Raw genomic sequence first — 6,026 nt, forward strand, 5'->3', positions numbered from 1 at the left:
ACCAATGTGCATTTGTTTCAGAAATAAGACCCACCTTTCTATTGCACTGCCTTTTTCTCCCACAAGAACACCCAAAAGGACTTCTACTACTAAAACATTTACTGTAGACATAGACAGTCAAATCTTCATAAGAGTCAAGTCACATCTTATTTCCTGCCATTTTGCCAAGTTGGGTCATAAGGCCTGCTGTTGTCTTTCTCTACTTTTCTGTCTTCCGTTTCCTCTATCACCTTCTCACTTTACGTTAGGTGTGCCTGCCCTCAAACGAGTCCCAAAGTCTACACTAGGAGGATCAGAGCACATTGTTGAACACCAAAACATTCTTCCCCCTAGAAAAGGAAATATCAGTGGGTCTTCAGGGTCCACAGATTTAGCGAGAGAGAGGGGCGGGGCGGTGGAGAGAGTGAGAGATGGTTTAACGCCAGGCTATGGTACAATCACCAGGGCCTCCTTCTTTTTATGACATCCTAGATGTGTAGCAACTCATTTGGTTATTTCAGAATGCTTTGTAAACAGAGCACACGCAGTCAAAGCATGGTTGAAAATATTTCAGTGGTACTTGTCTCTCAGTTTTGTATGTCTTTTCCCGAAGGCTGCTTTCTCAAAGGGAGCCTGGGGAAAGGCCTTAATCAGCTGTTATCTCTCTTGCTCCTTCCTGTTCAGTCAGTGGGAACATCCATAATATATGAACACTTCCTGTCCCTTCCTATTTTATATAACCCACATGCTAGAGAGATTAAGTTTTCTGACTCAACTCCACCCAGGACTTGGAGGGCATTTGAGAACCTAAGTCCAACCAATAAATGCTGTAACTACCCCTCCTCTCAATGTAGGGAGAGGGTCATCTCTCCCAAGGAGAGTGTGCTTCTTTCCTTGGCCATTCAGAAAAGCAAGACTATAGTTCCAAATGTCACTGTCAAATCACAATATCATTGGAAACCTTATATCTAGAAGTGGATCACTTTTATGTCTTAGTGATCATATAGCCCAAAGGTTCTTAACCTGGACCTGTGAATGGGCTTGAAGGAGTCTCTTAACCCCCCAAATTGTGACTGGTACAGCAGGAAGATGTGTCTGGGTAGGATATGTGAATGGCTGTTTCTCTTCCTTTCCCAGAAACGTGAAAATGTAAGGAATGAGCTCTAAAAATATGAAGGTTCTTGGGACACCAGTTTTTCTAATCTCTCTCATAATTCTGTCCCTAGTCTGAGGTCCAATTCTTGGTGCTTGCTCTTAAAGAGGAGCCTAGAAATGCAGTGAAAAAGAAGACCTCACATATAGTGAGCCCTGAAGAAGTGTTAGTTGAATGAACCAACGAATGCATGAATGACTCTAGATTGAGATGCTAGGTTTTTTTTTATAGGATTTATCTCCCCTTTCCTCTTCCTAACACTGTTCCAAATTTCTGAACCATGTAGTTAAAAAGGATTGACCCACCTCCAGGTCATGAGTGAATTCTCCTGGACATGATTCAGTCAGCATATCTCATCTACCTGGTTTCCATGGATGGTTTAGGGTAAACACAGTACCCAAGTCAGGGCAGTAAGAGACCATTGAGGCCAATGAGACTAATTTGGGAATTTTATTTAAGCTATTGCAGATACTGAGTCTCTTTTCTGCTGGATTTAAACCTGAAAATATGTGGGCCCAGAAGTTTCTCAAAACAAAGCCTTTGATAATAGAATCAACAAATGGAAAGTAAGAATTGAGGATTTATTTACTTTATATATGCTCTTTGGACAAGGCTTGACCTCTGGACTTTAAGCTATGTTCACCTGTAAATTCTCCTTATTGCTTAAGTAAATTTGTTTTCTGTTTGCTACAGAAAGATCATTAGCTAATATAAGCTTATGTGATTCGCAGGAAGTTGAAATACGGTATGTATGTACAGAAATTTCATAACTACTAAACCAACACTTAACCAAAAGACCATTTTCCTTATGATAACCCCAGTAAGGCAGAGCTGATACTTGTACACAATGCATTAGAAATAAGAAATTTGTGTACAAGTAATTGAGCTGTGGTCATACAGTGAGTTGTTGCACCACAATAATTAGTTCAAGGAACTTTAATTCCCACTCCCCTGGAGACATTATCAAGTCTCTTAGGAAATAATGTTGACATATTGCCTAAAGTGACACTTAAATTTTCCCTCATGTTTGTTCCTCTTAGTCAGATTGTGACAGTTCTTGCTTAAAAGAACACAATCACTTTTCTGACACAATTATTTTCCACTAAAAACAAAACATCAAACTGAAAGGAAGAGAGATTGTTTAAATATTAAATCATGTTTATTAATATTTATTAATAATTATTTATTAATATTATCAGATAATGCAACGAGAAAATTAGATTCAAGCTTTGAATCCCTCCAACTTTGCCCTAAGAGTTGTCTGGGAAACACACCAGAAGCCCACAGCTTATTTGAATAGAGGGAAATGAGTCCTGATCACTATTTGTGAGATATTTTTGTTCAAATACAGATGGAATATGGAAAGATAGGATCTACTATTCTTTTCGCCCACATTTCCTTATTCATAGAAGGATGGCCTCGAGTTCAGGATATGGAAAGTATTTTGTTTACCATCGTTATTCCTGACCTCTGAAGGGTAACACTTTTTATTTTTTTTTAATGGTATTTCTGGAGAATCATGATTTTCCAGGCTTACAAAAGCCCGTTTTAAACTAGTCTTTTTTTCTTTTTTCCTAACACTGATATTTTTGATGGTGAATTTCTGAGTTAAGAGAACTACAGAATATAAAAGAAGTTCTGACCAGGAGCTGAACACTCTTTGGTCACTTTATGTATCTCATTAACTTTCTGTGTAGGCTAAATTTCTTACTCTCTCTGAGCCTCAGTTTCCTCCTCTGTGAACAGAGGGGCTTAGACCAGCTGATCTCTAGGGGCCCTCCCCTAGAGATATAGGCATCTATGAGCAACATGCTTATCTTACTATAATATCAAGAACTGTAATTTGAAACCACACATTCCCGATAGCTTTTAGTCCTTCACGGTAGCAATCAGAAATAGATTGTCAGGTTTAGAATGCCAATGCTCATGAGGGATTCTTGATTAGGTAATCAAATAACTCAAATTTGGTGGGAGTATTTGAGTTGTTTTTTTTTAAAGCCTAGGGCAAACTTTTGAGATTCAGATACTATCAAGGCTTACTGTAAAACAATGACTAAGTATGAGACATTCTTTTTAAGTCCTTTGCCTTTCTTTGCACAGGAAATTCTTTTTGGTCCTTCATTACTTAGAGCTCTTAGTAAGAGAATAGAAAAAATTGTAGGATGGACTACTCCAGCATATTACATGTCCAAGAGGCCTAATCATTAAATAGATGCCTTCATGTGACATCCGTTTACTTTCAAATTTGAGTTAAATTACCAGGTTGCTTTATAACAGACATATCAAACAAAAATACGCCAAAACTCACTGGCGACTGATGGCTTAGCCCTTTCTATGATTGAAAATAGTTTTGTGATCCTTTTGTAGTTCATAAGTGTGATGATTAGTTGTTCATGTTTTTGTGTGACATGTGCCTCCCTCAAACCTTATTATGACATCGGTACATTACCCATCTGATGTGAAAAAAAAATAGTTTTGTGTTTTTGACAGAGCTCTGTGGGGTTCAAAAAATATATATATATCTTTAGTTAAATTAAGTAGACAAATCAATATAAAAAATGAAATGTATGGTATATAACAGGCCATAATTGGGGTTTTGGCTTCATTCGCACTCTTTTAGTGAAAAGAGCATATGTTAAGTTGAATCATACAAAATTGCTATCTTCATAAGTCAAAATTTCATTTGGTTTCACCTAATACCTTGCAACTAATTTATTTAAATGTTGGTTCTTACCCTGTTACCGAAGAACTTAAATCTTCCTTTAAGGAGGAAAAAAGTTTGCAGTTAGGGATTGTGGGTCTCAAAGTTTGTAATGGGAGGAGCCAGTTATACTAAAGTGCTTTTTTCCCTTAAACTATCCAAGTAGTACAACGTGTACATGGCTAAAAAAAAAAAAAAAGAAAAAAGAAAAAAATCTGAAAGTACAAAAGGACTAAAAATTAAAAGTACATGTATCCTGTTCCCCACCCCACTGGAAAAACATATGTTTTTCCGCAAAACATACTGCCCTAGAGGCAATCACTTTAAATCCTTCCTAGCTTTATTTCATTTGTCCCCCAAAATGTATATGTAGAAACCTAACCCCCAAGGTGACAGTTTAGGACTTGGGGCCTTTGGGAGGTGATTAGATGATTAAGAATGGGATTAGTGCCCTTATAAAAGAGGGTTCCCTCCGCCTCTTTGACCATGTGAAGATACAACTAGAAGTGTGCAACTTGAAGAGTGTTCTCACTTTACCATGCTGGCACCCTGCTCTTGGACTTCCAGTCTCCAGAAGAACTGCCAGATATAAATTTCTGTTGTTTATAAGCCCCCCAGCCTATGATATTGTGTTATAGCAGCCTGAATGGACTAAGATAGTTACTCTCAGCTCTAAATAATTTGCTTATATACCTAACTTTTTATTTATTTAAACACTATTAACTCCCTGCCAAGAGAGATGATAAATGAGTTATGTCCTATGTCCTGCTTCATCCTCCATTTCATATTTGGTTAGTCACAGTATTATTTTAGTATTAATAATACGTAGTATTGTTTAGCATTTACTTTGTTTTTCTATTGGTTTATATTTATAACTTTAAAGAACATGCTTAAACCTACATTTCTAGCTCCACCATCTTTATAAAGTCTTACCATGTATTTCCTCCTTACTTATTATGTAAGATATAGAACGCTTCTACATTTTTCCCTCCTCCATAGACCTCTTGACATCTGTCAGCTATTGTCAGTCTATAAAATTTTGTTCTATACATGGTCATTCAGTTAACACTGAGTATTGAAAGTCCCTACACAGCTATTACACTATTTTGATTATGTAAATAGTACTTGCGGTTGAACGAAATGCATCAGTTAGCACAGAAAAGGTAAATCTACATCACTAGCCCTGTGCCAATAGAGAAGGATGCTCCAAACATCAAGATCAAATAATTACATTTTCAAACACTCCAGCAGCTGCTCAAAATAATACCACATTTTAGTTTGTTTTATATTTGGAATACAGTTTTCTGCTGTTTTTAATTGCTTTCCATTTTCCTTCTTAACAAAGAAACACATGCCTTCACCATATGACTAAATTTATCCAGGATCTTAATCTCAGTCTCCGTGGCATGGAATCCACTTTCTGCTTGAAGAAATTCTTTTCTGTTTGAAACCAGTTGCTCTCTTGCCCTGCGGTACAGTTGTCGTTCATGCCTCCCCATCATCGCACGCCTGGGTTAGGACTAGTGTTTCTGGATCTCAGGTTTTTCTCATTCTTGGATTCCTTTTTCTTTTTATTGTTCCATCATTAATTGATTTTTTCAGAAAGGATTAGTGAGAGGTGGACTTTCTGAGTTCTTACATATCTGAGCATGTCTTCATTTGACCCTTGGCTGGAAATGGTGTTTTGAGCCTCCGAATTCTGAAGGCAGCGCTTTGCTGTCGTCTGGCACTGAGGGTCGTTGATGAGAAGACTGGTGCCAATCATATTTTTGTTCCATTGTAGTTGACCTGTTGTTTGTTCTCTGGAAGCTTATAGGCTCTTCTCTTAATATTTCATGTACTATAAGAATCACGGGCCAGCCCCGGTGGCTCAGGTGGTTGGAGCACTGTGCTCTTAAAGCCAAGTTTGCCTGTTCGATTACCACATGGGCTATTGTGAGCCGCCAGCGACTGCATCAGCCGGGGGAGCGCAAGGCTCATAATTCCAGCACGGGCCAGGGAGCTGTGTCCTACACAACTAGACTGAGAAACAACGGCTTGAACTGGAGTGGGGAGGGGGAAGCGGAAGAAAAGGGGGGGAAAAGAATCACAAGGTTGTGGTTAGGTATGGGTCTATTTTTATTTATTCTGCTTGGCTCTCAGTAAGTTCTTTCAAGCTAAAGACTCCTATCTTGGGGCGGCCGGATGGCTCAG

General features: G+C 38.3%; 1 non-coding gene across 1 annotated transcript; it reads left to right on the forward strand.

The window, feature by feature from the left end:
- The first annotated feature begins 3,487 nt into the window (after window positions 1–3,487).
- On the forward strand, window positions 3,488–3,591 carry LOC141567381 (small nucleolar RNA U13). Its single transcript, XR_012489975.1, has one exon. It is a non-coding gene; the product is annotated as a small nucleolar RNA U13 (small nucleolar RNA).
- Window positions 3,592–6,026: the final 2,435 nt, after the last annotated feature.

This window comes from Rhinolophus sinicus, chromosome 5 (genome assembly GCF_057876585.1).
Source record: "Rhinolophus sinicus isolate RSI-liver-muscle chromosome 5, RSI-T2T, whole genome shotgun sequence".
Classification (NCBI taxonomy): Eukaryota; Metazoa; Chordata; class Mammalia; order Chiroptera; family Rhinolophidae; genus Rhinolophus; species Rhinolophus sinicus.